Genomic DNA, 14,636 nt, shown 5'->3' on the forward strand with positions numbered 1-14,636 from the left:
TTAAAAGTAACAAATAATGACAGTTTTGCCAATGTATCCTGCATTTTTTTCAGATAAAGAGTAAGAAATTTCTAGCTCAACAGCTCTGGCCCACTGATAGGAACGCAGCTTGATTTGCCCAATCTTTCAAAGGCCAAAATGAAAGCCAGGAAAAGAAGGAGAGGGGAAAAGAAAACCACAAGCAAACTTTCATTTCCTTGTGGCTCATGCTAAGTGTTTGCTAGATATAGAAATTTAGACAACACTTAGACAGGTTCACAACTATTTGGGTTAAATATTTTCTAAAGATGTTTTATAAGAGCTGGAGTGTTTTAAGAGAAGGCTTCGTGGATGGCCTCTCACTGCTACGTAACAGTACGTAACCACTGGCTAGAATGTAATAAAGACCTTTTTATTACTCTAAAAGTCGTTGAGTAATTCAAGGTAAATATTTCTTTGGAGAAATACAGTCTGACAACCAGTAACAGAGTTTTGAACTGCCAGGAAAAGAGAGCTGAGGCGATTACACTGCTAATGAGAAAGCTGAGGCTGGCACTGTGGTGCTGTGGTTTGTGTTTATGTTAGAACGTGTGAATCATCTTGATGGTGCAGTGTTTTGTAAAGTCTTGTCCTTGATGTAAAATAACTAAATGAGATATCATTCACAGTGACTGGAGGTATTGTTTTATGCTTCAAGAGTTTAAATAAATAATCAGCAGTATGAGAAAAGCTATATTGATCTATTGACCATAGCACTGAGTGCCTTCCTAGTCCTGACAGCATTTAGCAAAAAAAGCCATTGCTCTGCTGTCAGTGAAACACTCATTTAGCCCTAATTTTACAAATGAGATTTTAGTGATAAATACAGAGACACAAAATAAAAGGAGCCTTAACAGTGATATTTGGTGTTCACAGCAGTTTGTTTTTAGAAATCATTTACACAAACTTTGGAGACTCATTGGATATTAATGGCAGCCTTGGAGTTTTCAGAGAGGTTTGCCAATAGAGTGGAAGGTAACTAGGCACTGATAATGAACTCAAAGGATGTATAGATTAAAGGATGCCACTCCAGACAGGTGCTGTGCTTAAAAAATAGCAGATGCTATTTATGTTGTCCTGGAAATTCCCTATGAAAATTTTCCATTCCTGAGTAAAACAAATCTTGATGAATTCAGCTTCACTGGCTGGAGAGTAGGAGTTCCTCCCCTTCTACAAAAACTGAAAAAACTTAGTTCTGCAGTAGAATTACTGGGCAATTTGCAGGAATTAAAGTCACAATCGCAGGCTTGGGGAATATTGTGAGCTTGCAGGACAGCCTTTGCATCCCTTGGCTCTATACTCTGAGTTTTACATAACTGTATCACAACTAACACACATAGCGTGATTCTATCCATAACCTAGTTTTGTTTTGGATCACCAGACATTTTGGGAAATGTTTCTACTATAGGTTTTATATAAAATATGTAGAAGATGTTGAAAGTGCTAGAGTTTCAACCTTTTATCAATAAAAGTTTAGTTAACTGTTAGTCACATCACCTTATTATCTTTGTACCCACCATAGTTGACAGAGATAAAAGAATCTTTTAAAAACTTACCCAAATTCCCTAAGTTAGGAAGACTGCTGTACACAAACCTCCATTTTTCCTTTTTTTTTTTTACCTACAAACCTGAACAAATAATGACCAGGCTTAGTTAATGACTCTCATAACCAGAGCAGGCACGGCCCCTGCTTCTGAGTTTCTACAGCACTGAGCACAACGAACGCAATAAAGGCCCACACTGCCTTTAATAAAGTTTGTGACTCAAATAAGTTTTGATCATCTGCATACTTGTATTACTTTTGAATCATGGTTCAACCCTTAATTTTTCTACCATCCATATCCTAGTAGCTAATTAATTTATTCTAGTTTGGGCAGTGTTTTTGAAAGAATCTCCCTACTTTAACTGATGAGGTATCTTTACTAAAAGTGTTTTTAAACAGAATATTTTAATACTGTATGTTTGATATTCTAACATCATGAATTTCATAGGTCAGCATTCTGGAATTTGTAGGTATAGAGATAGGTCTCTCCTTTGTGGGCCTGATCTGGAATGGGATCTGGGTTTTTTAGCATTTTTAAAGTGCAGATGACTTTCATCTAGTACTGCTTAATGCAGTCCTGTGAGAATAAAGGTAACTTGGCATCCAGCATGCTGGGGGAATAGGGATACACCATACATTTGATTTGCACAGATCTTTAGGAAACATTTCAGGTGCTAAAGTACGTGCCCAGTGCCAGTTTGCGTTCTGGGATATTGTGCATGGCTACAAGCTGTCGTGACTCTCCTATAGATCACATGCTCTGTCTGAGATTCCTCTGCAGATGCCTCAGATACCCCAGGGTATTCAGAGGGCCCAAGTTGCACAAGGAATTGATTCCCCACCTCAGAGTATATTTTTTTGTTTAGGTAATGCACCCACATGGAGGTTTGTCATGTATTATTCTAAATATACAAAAATAAAATAACCATTGATCACACTGGGTAGACAGGACATGACTCTCAAGAGCTCTGCTGAAATATCCACATATGGTACGTTGCATGATACTTTATTCGTCCCAGAAGAATTAAGATGATAGATGATAGCTGGGATTTGAACTTGTGCATCAGGAAGTCCACTTTGAATATAAATGGGGCAGTATGTGTTTTGTGAAACCACCAACGTAAAGACGATGCAGTGGAAGAATGGGTTTCGGTTTTATTGGGATAATGACATCTCTGTGGAAACAAGGCGATTGTTTATTTTCCTGTCTGCAGTTTGTGAAGCCAGTTTTGAAACAGGATCTGGATAGGGTTAAAGCTCTGCCTAGAGAGCCCGAGGTTGCTGTGGAGGCTGCCAGGGTGGGTGCAACCAGGGCTGGGAGCCTTGGCCAGCTGGTGCCCCGCAGCAGGCAGGTCTGCAGGGTGGGCTGGGAGCGTCACCTCAGGGACAGGCCAGCACAGGAACCCAAAGGAGGTCACTACAATGTCAGAACTGGCTAATGCGTGTATGTCTGTGTAGGTATCTATGTATGTATGTAGGTATACACATGCAGAAACATCCAGGTAAGTCTTGGCTGCTGAAGGGAAGAGATTAATTTTGATTGGCACCCACTGTCTAAAGAAGTGATACTCTGTCCTGCATGCTTTGAATGTAGTGACTGAAGAAAGCAAAGTTCTTCAGGTGACACATCTTGAAAAGCAGTCTTTACAGCGGCAGTAGCTCTTTGAAATCAACAGGCAGCTTTGGAAAATAAAGGGTTTAGGGTTGACTCTAGAAACTGATCCTCTTGTTTGAAAGCATTGACGAAACGGATCTTCTTCAATACAGAAAAGAAGCACAGACTCTATGAGCACATATTTTTCCCTCTTCAGAATTTCTTTTTCTTCTTTTTTTTTACAGTTCTCTATCTGTAGGGGTGAGATGAAAGCTGAGCTGGCTCTCTGCAAAACCAGGTAAGGATAACTGCCTTCTGCCAAAACTGGCCGATGGCATAGCTGTAGACCCCTTTCATTCCTGTAGCGCAGTACGTTTTGTGCTGAGTGCCCTCTTGAGGTCTTTAGGACACAGTGACCTGGACGAATCCCGGGTGGTGTGACTGTAGCCGAGCTGTTCGTAAGTCCTTCCTTTAAAGGTTTTTCCTCTCTTTTTTCCTCCTCTGGGAGAGATGTTCTAACCAGCCTAGACAGGCGGAACACAGTTAGGTTAGCTATTACTTTAAGTCAGAAATACGGACAACGAGTTACTCAGGAAGAGTGAAAAATAATTCAGAACTTCATCCAGAATCCCAATCAGCCGAACTAAATCTGTTTCATATTCAGGAGCTTTGATTAGCTTTATTGATATATAGAAATGTGCTTCCTACTTATGTTTCTGGGTTTTTTTTTCCTAGTTTTAGCTGGGACTAAAGGGAAAGTGCTAAAATACCCTTTGAACCTCTTCGTTCAAGACATATCAGAGATCTCAGGGGCAAGCCTGTTGTCCTTCTCTTCCAGCCAAGTTCTGTAGTCAGAGGAACTCTGGATAACTTCAGTAAGCATAGTAACTTTTGGGTGCTTATCTGGTTTTCTTCTAAACCGTTTGTAAATTCTCCACATTTGCCCACTTATTTCAATTCCCCCAACTGTACCAGTCAAAAAAAACCATACCTGCAGTTATCCTGACCAGCATGCTGCCTCCATTCAAAATATTTATTAAATATTCTGAATTTAAGAAGCAGAATTAAATATTGCATTATTATTAATAATATTGGGTTCTGACATGGAGGATTTTGCCTTTGAAAAGCCTTTAGAAATATATTTTATTTGGACTCTAGATACACTTACTTATTTTGCTGCTATTGTAGCAGGTGTTTTTCTTAACCATTTTTTTTAGGATAAATCCTAAGTTTAGAGGAAATGAGCACTCGATTATTTAAATTTCCTGAGATTAGAGGAAGAACACTTTGCCAAACAATGCCTCTTCACTTCAAAACCTCTCCCCATAAATTATGTTAGGAGATCTTATTAAAAGTCTGTAAAAATTTCCTATTAAAAATGGTTGATTGCAGTCCAGACCATCACAGCTTTTGTGCTTTCAGTGAAATACCACAGCTGTCGCAAAGAAATATATTGTGAGACAAAAGGTTTTGTTTCCTTAGTCATAAATTATTTTTGTGATATCTGAAGTAAGATAAAACTTTCACTTATGTTTGAGTGAAAGAAGATCCCAGTGATAACTTGTTCAAAAATCTATAAAAAGAATATAAGAATGTAGATCTAGATAGCAAATTAGAATCAGACTTCCTTTTTGTTTAAGGAAAGCAATTATTTTTGAAGTCAGTGAAGATTATAACCAGGGATAATAGCATAACTTTGCAAAACACAGTGCCTTTATCTCAGTGGAACCTGAAGTTTAAGCTTTCAAGTCTGACCTTTGAGAACTATACAGTAAAAACCTTTCGTGTTGGCTAGTTTTTAAACCAAAGTTAAACAATAGTAAGTAGTCTGTTTACTAATCCTTAAAAACAAAAATAGACCATTTTTTGAGATTTTAAAGAAATATGAAACAAATTGGCTTTGACCGTATTTGTTTTTCTGTTGGCAAATGAGTTTTCTGCTAAGAAATTCTGCAGAAACAGCAGCCTTTCAGAGGAAGAAGGGCTGTATGCACACTGAATAGACCCTCAAGTATTTGCTGTCAGGACTGGATTATAACTATGTTCACCCAGTCAAGAAGTAGAAGTATATTCTATGTATAACCTGTGTATGCAATGAAAATATAAAAGTACAGCTTATACACTGAAGATTACTTTGTGAAATCAGTTGCGAAATAATTTTGAATTAAAGAGAAATTAGGATATTCACCATTTGCTCATACATTGTTGCTTTATGTATAAAGGTCACATTTCTCAGTCTCCTCCCTTGCTTGTTATAGAGATTACTGAATGAAGAAAGATTGTAAGGTGCTAGAACTCAGAGTTTGAGAGACATTTTTGGTTATGTATGGAAAAATCGATCTGCTTTTTCTACCTATCAACAGTGTTTATAACTAAGTCAGTTCTCTTTACCCTGTGCCATCACAAGAATTTACTGGAATTTGTTTATATATATTTAAATCAGGAGTGTACAAAACAAAAATGCAAGATGGTCTTCTCTTCTACTGTGTAATTTAGAGAAATAGGGCATGCAGCCTTGATCCTTTAATAAGATCCATTACTACAGTCCCCTACTTTTTTTTCCTTCTGAGCAATTTTTCTTATAAATCAAAATCCATCTTTGTAATGCTCTTTTATGGCAACATGTGCTATGCGTTCTTCAGGTCAAACTTGCTCAGACTGAAAGAGCTATGAAGATAAATATCTTTAGCATAAGGTCTAAAGGAAAATAATCAAGCTTTGGGAATTATTTCCTTTGTGAGGAGGAAGATATATATTTCATGTCCCATATACCTGGGGCAGGGACAAGGTGAGTGATGTATTTGTGTTGGTGAGATCCAGGAGTTGATGCACGCCAGGGTAGATGAGGTGCCTCGGGCACACAATTACTGCTCCAGCCATTGTTGAAGGGTGTGCGGGGCACTTTTGGAATCTGGGGGGGAGTACCTAAAACCTCTGTAGTCCTCTGTACCCTGGTAGGATCTAGCTCTGTGTTCTCACTCATACTGAATGGTCTTTTACAAGTAATCCCACTGATGTCAGTGAGACTTTTCTGTAATAAAATGCTGTCTGACAAGAATATGATATCAGAATCTGGCCCTGCTTGTACTAATTCCATTTTAATGAATACTTAAATGGAGTCGTTATTAAAAAAGTCTATTTCCTAATATTCAATAAATCAAAACTATAAAATCAGTTTGCCAGTTGTTGCCACTCTAGTCAAAGCCAGTTTCTCTTGTATTGAAGAGAACAGTACACACTGTCTCCATTCAAGAGGGATTAATTGTAATACTTTTATCTGCTTCATAAGATTTATTTCTAATAATGAAGAGTAAAGAAAAGTAGGGGAGCTTTAAACATTTATTATTTTTATTGCAGCACCATATATTTATCAGATGTTTTACAAACACAGAATTTGCTTGACCGAAGAAGCTTGTTTCATGAATGAGAAACTTCAAAACAGAATTAAAAAAGCGTTATTCATTTCACTGATCATATCCATTTAATTTTGTGAGGCGGAGCCTTGGGCACTTTGTGATAATGCAGAGATACATATTAAAAACCTGCTAAGATTTTGTAGGCCAGTCATCTAATGATGATTATTAGAGCAGTAGTGCGGCGTGCTGCTGGGGAAACTACCTGACAGGAGTCACCACTGTTGTGAAACAAAGTTGGACTCTCTGTATGGCAAATGCTTTGGATTTGAGATGGTTTCTACCTACACATGGAAGAGGACTGGTCTGCTTAACTTCCATGGTGACATTCATACCAAGAAGTAGGAAGTATGCTTATGATGGTATTTGACTTTGTCACGCATTAACAAAATATAAATCAAAAGCAATGAAGAGAGGGCAAAAAAGAAACTGAAGTCATTTAAGTCAAAGATAAAGCTGCTGTTGTATTGAGAGCCCGGCAGAAAAATTCTAGCAGAGTATTATTTCCTTGAAATTTGTTAAACCTGTGAAATCTGAATGTTTCATAGGGTGGGGAATGTTCAGTTCCCTCAAGATGTTCTTCTAGACAACAGGCAAGTTTCCTGATTTTATACCTTTACATGTGCCAGGTTTCCAGAGTCTCTAGCTTTGATATAGTCCACTAGATGTCCTGATGTGGGGCCAAGGATGCCAACTCCTCCATTGCTCTGCAGCAGCCTACCAGGCTGTTTTTGTAAATTATGTATTTTCTCCAACCATAAATATTGCTCCTAAAAGGGATAATGAAATGAAGACAATATGACTTTTCAGTAATAGGTCTTCTAATGTCAGCCATTCTGTTGAAACTGTTCAATTTTCAACAGAATTAAAGATCTACACGGTATATTCTACCTCCTGCAGACTGCAGTTGTTAAAAGAAAATAAATCACTTAAACAGGGTCATGAGCAACAAAGGCCAATGTGGGTTCAAAGTTTACAGGTCTCTGCATTTATCAGGTAGAAATATGCCACATTTCACTATTTCATAAAATATCCTTTTATGAAAAAGCCATCAATCTTTGTATGTCCTACTAAAACTGATCTCTCAAATGAAAGAAATGAATGATGACACCAAATCAAGAAATCGTTTATGAGTTTATATTTTTGCAAGACCACCATGACTTTCACATACGTTTTCAATTTTGGTAAGGATGTGATTATCATGTGGATATGTTTTACTCCCACCATCTGTACTAAGGGAACTGTCAGAACTGTGTACCCTTTCTTGGGCAGTTCAGGATTTGTTCAGATTTTTTCATTAATCCACAATGGGTTTTATCCAGTGATAGTTATCATTTCTGTACATTATCTACAGATTTTCTGGGTTATATATGTATATATTAAAAAAAAATCACAAATATCAAATGCAAGTTCACATTTAAACTAAAACTGCATCTAAATGATTTAGTTATATCCCAGAGTGGGATTCCATTTCTGTGGAATGATTTTTGTGTGATTTCTGTCACACACTCTACAAAATGTCATCTTATTTACAGATTTTTTGTTATCCTTCTGGTCTCTCCTTACCATTGCCACACTTCCTCCAGGATCTCTTCAACCAACCGGACAATTTAGATACTTAAAACCAATATTGTATATTCATGCTTCAGGTATTGTAGAACTACAATACAGTGGGTTTGGGCAGGAATAATTTATGGGTTTATTTCTCATCTAGTAAAGGCAACCAAAACAACAACCAGCATGCTGCACTGTAATAAGGAAAAGTGATTTCTGTTCTGGTGTGATCTCTCTTTGTGTCTACACAAAGCAAATGAGCTTGGCCTTTCTAGGTCTCTAGTGAAAATGGATACAATACCATAAGAAGAACTTCTGAGAAAGAAATTGATGCCTGAGTTTTTAAGAGGAGCATTTTGCTCATTGTGCTCTGGAGTTCATTTGAAAAAATATCATTCTCGCACTGTTTTTTAGGAAATTTGTTTTTTTCCGGTTTGTTTAGGAATTCTCTTATTTAACTGTCTTTGATTCAGTGACAAAAATACAAAGTTGAAGAACGTTCCATGCTTCCTTTTAACTGAGAAGTTAGACTTCTAGTCAAAGAATATATGCTATGTGAACATGTATTTCTTCCTATCAACCTTCTCTTTTCTCTCCTGGGGAAAAAAAAGCAAGAAAAGAATGGAGTTTAGTTGTAATTTTGGGAAGAACCTTTAGCCGAGTCACACACAGAGTAAGTGTTTAATGTGGCATTAGCATGGTCAGAGCGCAAGCCTTGCTGCACTGTGGCTAGCATTGCTTTTTTGTAGCTTTTCTGTAGTTACAGGGTCTTGCATAGTCATTTAAAGAGCGTACTCTTGTATGAGCATGCTATGAAACACATCTTACGACACCACCAAAGACTCCAGAAAACCTTACATACAGAGCAAACAAACATCTTTCGATGAGCACTTTACGTTACAAACCAAACATATTCCCAAACCAAAATCTATCTTGTCTGAGTAGACTGAAAGGTAAACAAAACTTCCTTTTCATCTGTTGATGACTTTAAGAGAAAATATTGCTATTAGAGCAGGCAAGACAAGAAGTTCTGGATTTTAATTTTTTTTAATGAATTTCAGAAGAATGGTACTTAACTGAAATTTGAGGGCTTTTGATCCAAATGCTCCTCAAAGCATCCTGAAAAAAATTCACAGGATTCTGTAACAAGACCCTCAGGTGCCAAAATAATGCCCCCAAATCCACAAACTCAGCATGAGAGTTCAGCATGCTTTGTCTTTACCTCTCAGTACTGTACTCTAGTCTTGCAGTCATGGGCCCATGGCTGATTCACACATCAAAACATTCAAAGTAACTGGAAGAATCTGAGGCCGTGTGCATAAAGCGTAAAGAGGGTATAGCCCTGGTTGAGTAGTTGTTCATCAGTTAATGGATTATCTACCTGAAGAAAAGCAGATCAAGAACTCAGCAGCTTTAGGTGTCAAAAACAGTTTCCATTCTAAGTGGAGTGGAAGCGTTATCTTAAAGGTATCTTAGAAGCACTTTCCCTCCCTTTGACCCACAGAACATCTGTGGAAACCTTGTTACACGTCCAAGATTCGCCATTATTTTTCAAATGGCTAAGATAGTTAAATTCCATTCTGGTGACCATCTCCACTGTAAACAGTGTGTGTAATCTTAAATTTGAAGTGAAAGTCTCTAAAGAAAACTTTATTAATGTGTTCTGTAAATGCATGCAGTTTTGCAAGTGCATTAGCATGGTCACATAGGAACGTGTCATAATGTGTCATGTAGTTTGGTATGCTGCATCTGATCATGGCTTCTGGGGGATGATTTGGAGGATGATGGATGGAACTCCAGAACCCGCTGTCAGAACAAGTTGTCTGGGGAGGGCAGGGGAAAAGGAGTGGAAAGGTTCTTCCTTGTCTCTTCTCAGCCACTGTTTGACATGCCATGAAATGTGGATATAATTTCCTTCTCTAATAAAACATTGAATGTTTTTATAATCTGTCATTGATTACCAAATCATAAGGGTAAGAGATCTGTAGCTGATCCATGGAATCACACCACTTTTATAGTGCTTTCAATTATAATTTTATTAAAGAGTGAAAGATATTCTGTGAGAAGCATTGAGAAATATCTGTTCCAAAACGAGTGGGAAGCATGTCTTTACAATGTTCTAAATTACTTTTCCAACCTTAGAAAAGCCAGGGGTTCCACTAGTTAATGATGTGCTGTTACACTTTAGTTTCATTAAAAGTCACTTATAATACGGACTAAATACAGAGTGCCTGTTTTCTCTGTATCTTTCTCTCTTTCTTTAACCTCATTGTGCCTGTTCTCATTGTGCCTGTCTCTCCTCATCATACATTTCATCATTAGGCTGTGGCTCCGACGCTCTTTGTGAAAAAAAGTCCCATAAGTTGTCTTGAAGAAAAGTTTTGGAGGGTATATCCCCCTCTAAGGCACCAGAAGTGCAGAATGCTACTATTGTATAAAACTCTTGCAAAAGAGCAGAGGCATCTCTAAACCAGTGCGGCTTTCCACTTCTCAAGAATCCCTCTCACTAGGAGTTACACTGCCATTGTTTTTCTCCCTTGCTGTTTAATTCTAAGAGCACAGTGATACGTGATATGTATTTGTCTTGCTCTGCCCTCAAGGACATACTAATGTGGGTTAGAAATGCTTTCTCTAAAAGTACTCAAATGCTGGAAAGCTGTTTCTTCAGGGTAGCTGCAACCTGAGAACATCTTTTCTTAGGAAAGAGAGCACTTCAGAAACTTCTTAACCATTTAAATGCACTACTGGGTTTTGTAATTTAACTTTTTTTTTAAGTTACAGTGTATGAACTATGTATTTCAAATAAATAATGTGTAATTATAGAATCGTAGAATCATAGAATGGTTTAGGTTGGAAAGGACCTTTAGAGGTCATCTAGTCCAACCCCCCTGCAGTGAGCAGGGACATCTTCAACATAAAATCATAGAATCATAATTATCAGTTGTTTGTTTCTTTCTTTTCTGTAGAGTCAACTTTTGTGATAAATCCCAATTTTTTAAGAGCTGTCTCTTGCTTCCACAACTTAGGCATGGGTGCAACCCTTCATGTTATTCTTTTGTTGTTTTTAAGTTTACGGTATCCTGTTCTTCTTGTCTCAGAAATATCTTCAGGGAACTGCATGAACTTGTCACTGTCAAAAAGTTTGTGCTTTCACATTTACAGCTGAGTGCAAGCTTCTCTCTCCTGCCGTGCGATCACAGCAAGGTCTAAACTTACTGAAAAAGCAACAGTTTCAGATAACTATTTGAATGTGATATCTTTAATCAGACAGGATTTCATACTCTTAACTCTTTAATTAACCTCACTGTAATCCCTTCTCCGTACTCCTTCCTGCTGCATGTTTGCAAGAGTGGGAACTGATCAGAAAATACAACCCTGTAATATTTTAAAGCTCCGCTGGATTTGACAGTATTTCATTTCTTGAATCACCTGTGAAGAATTCCAAATGACAAAGCTCCTGGAAACCTCAAAGTAAAGAAACTGGCTCTACTTTTCTAAAACACTTCTAAAAAGCACATCCTAGAATTAATATAATTAAGGACTATAATATCCTTCTAGCCAAGCTTTAATGAAGGTACACAAAAATCTCAATGAATGGAAGTATGAACTTGGATCTTAGAGAAAGAAATGCTTCATGTTTGTATACTGAGGATAAGATTCGTCCTGTCTGTTTAGTGTAGGTAGATGTCTGTGTGTGATCCAGTCACAGAAACATAGCTGATGAAGAGAAATCCATGCTCGGGTCAACTTATTTAACTTGAGTTAATTGTCCACCTAAGAATGTCTACATTACTTTCAGCTCAGTGAAGGGCAGGTTGACTAACATTCAGCCCACCACAAAAAAAATGTGCAGGTTATTAGTGCTGGATAATACGATACTGACAGAGTCTCACATGCATTCCTAAAACCATGTCTCACACTATTTGTGAATTTTATGTTCCTCTGATTTAAGCAGATTTGTTTGCTGATTATTTTATGCAATACTGCAAATTAACATATTATAAGAACACTTTTCATCTGAAAAATTATGATAAGACAGGACGCAGTGCAGAAATGTGGGAAGAAGAAACACTGACACTTTTGCCATGTGCCAGGTTTTATAAATGTGTTGCTTAATACAAGGTTCAGATCTGACATTTGAATGTTAAAGTCCCATATTTAGAAGGAAGCCCATGACCGCCTTTAAATTAAAGGTCTGGCATCTTTAGTAATCACAAACAGTATAAATACCTCTTCAGTCAGTTGTCAAATGTACAAAAAATACAAAGTGACAAAGTGAGCAAACAGAAATTTCTCACTCTACTGAGAAGTAAACCATACTAGAATAATTGTCTGCACCTTTGACCATTCATCTTTAAGGAAAGCTTTGCTTATTTCTTGCTGCTACTGAACTTGATACTGTTTGTAGCAAGGCTAGACATTGAGGAGTGCTACTGGACAGGTTCAGAAGTTTAGTTCCAATGGACGTTTTCCTTTCAAATCTCATATTTGTGATGTTAACCTAATGTTCTGTGAAGTGAGCATTTTTCACAGGAAAACCACTGGGCAGAGATAATTTGCATTAGCGAGTAGCTTTGAATGCAAACGCCATAGGAAGGGATGTTCTTACGAGCTAAGAATTCTACACTCAGAGGGAGCTTTAATGGAAATAGATGGGTTTATCATTTTACCTCCTGTTAGCATTTGGCTGGATTTTGTGTCAGTTGCCTAGCATGTATTGATAGAACTTTACATGTGGTTCTCCCACTTTTCCAAATCACTGAGAAAGCTATCTGCTTAAACAGTTATTATATGGCTGTGCATGTTCAGTTGTCTGATGGTTTTGAACAAAACTAGTCAGTTATGTTGCAGTGTGTGTTAGTTTTTTAAGTGTCATGTGAAGGCTGACAGAGATCACATTTCTGCATTTTGCTGCTAGGTCCAGACCGTAGCCTCTAGAGGTAATGGATTTCTGCAGAACCTCACTGGAGCAGATCACCAAACAGTGCAGGATTTCAAGAGCTGATGCACTTTTATTGCTACAATATTCTTGTCATGAAGGTGATGGGTTTTGTATTGTGGGTTCATATATCAGTGTGGTTTTATGTCTAAAAGCTGAGCCCTGTTGGTAAGCTGGATAGCTTTTCTTTTTTTTTAAAGAGAAACTTCCCTTTTGTTCTTAGAGATGAGTTGTTTCTAAGTAATAGGCTTCTGAGTGTATAGATTTATATATGCTTTAGTGAAGAGACTAGATGCCCATGTATGCAGAACAGCTGGAGTCCAACACTGGCAACTGGAGGGAGGCTCTGCTGTTACTGAGGACTCCAGACCTGAGAAACTCCTGTGAGAAGCATCACAGATTTTAATCAGAGCATGGCTCAATCACAAGTTAGATGGGTTTGTCCAGCCAAGCCCATGGCCAATAGCAGGTTGGTCCTGCTGTTGGCAAAGTTGCATTTTGCTCTGAGGGCAGGTTATGAACTCTGGTTTGCAGTTGTGTCTCTATTCTTGGGACTGTAAGGCAAGCTGCAAGTGCTTGCTAGATGGACTGTGTCTCAGACCACCATAGCCCCAACATTGGACTATAAAACCCAGAATAATCCAGCCAACTGGATGAAATCACCTAGGATGTCTGTTTATTACTCTAAAAAATTACGTAGTTCTTCCCCCCACAACTTTTTTAAAGGAACACAATAGAAGACTGGGGTTTTATATCCCCTCTTCATTGAAGCAGAGGTTTACAGGCATGTTATAAAGTACTGGAATGTGGTTCGTATTAGATGTATATGTGCTAGTCATTTATGTATTCATTCTTTAGTGAAGCAGAGGGCATCTCTAACCCCCCTGTTACAATTATAATGATTCAACTCCATACTCAGCAGTGGTGATTCAGGTTTCCTTGTAGCTGCCTTCTAACATCTGTGGGATTTACATTTGTGTGAATGGTCCAGCATGATTTGGGAGTGACACCAGGGGTCACAGCATGGCACTGCACCAAGTAATCACAATCTCCCGTGGCCAACCAGCTCCTCCATACCCAGGAGGAGCTGGGTATTTTGGAATTCCGGTGTTGCCCTAGAAGGTCATTGCCCTGGAAAGTGATACCACAAGTGCCAGAGGCAAGTGCCAGGTTTTAAATGGCACACAGCCGACTGGGAGTCATGGTAATCTGAGAGAGGCATCTGTGGCAGTTACAGCTTTGCAGTTCCTTGGCTCCACCGAGGGTCCAAGCTTAGCTGCCATTACCAAAAACCCTGGTCTTGCATGCAAGCGAGATACACCTGACCAGCTGACTGGCAGCATCTTGCCTTTTAAGAAGGTAGCATTGTGTGGCCACTGTGATATTCCTACCAGGAGAATAACCCTTGAATTAAATACTACATTTCAGCAATTACTTCTGATGTTGAAAGCTTCCTCTTTGCTATCTTTAGCATGGATTTCCAGATGCAATAGCCACTTATGCCTCCACATTATCCTGACAGGTGGTGCTGTTTTTATCGTCATATCTGTGCTTTATTTGTTGAAAAGTGGAGAG

General features: G+C 38.2%; 1 protein-coding gene across 1 annotated transcript in view; it reads left to right on the top strand.

Annotated features, from left to right (window-relative positions):
• The window catches only part of WT1 (WT1 transcription factor), a 125,149-nt gene that overhangs the window by 32,434 nt on the left and 78,079 nt on the right, over positions 1–14,636 (top strand). The window lies entirely within an intron of this gene.

The sequence above is a fragment of the Phalacrocorax aristotelis genome, chromosome 5 (assembly GCF_949628215.1).
Source record: "Phalacrocorax aristotelis chromosome 5, bGulAri2.1, whole genome shotgun sequence".
Taxonomy (NCBI): domain Eukaryota; kingdom Metazoa; phylum Chordata; class Aves; order Suliformes; family Phalacrocoracidae; genus Phalacrocorax; species Phalacrocorax aristotelis.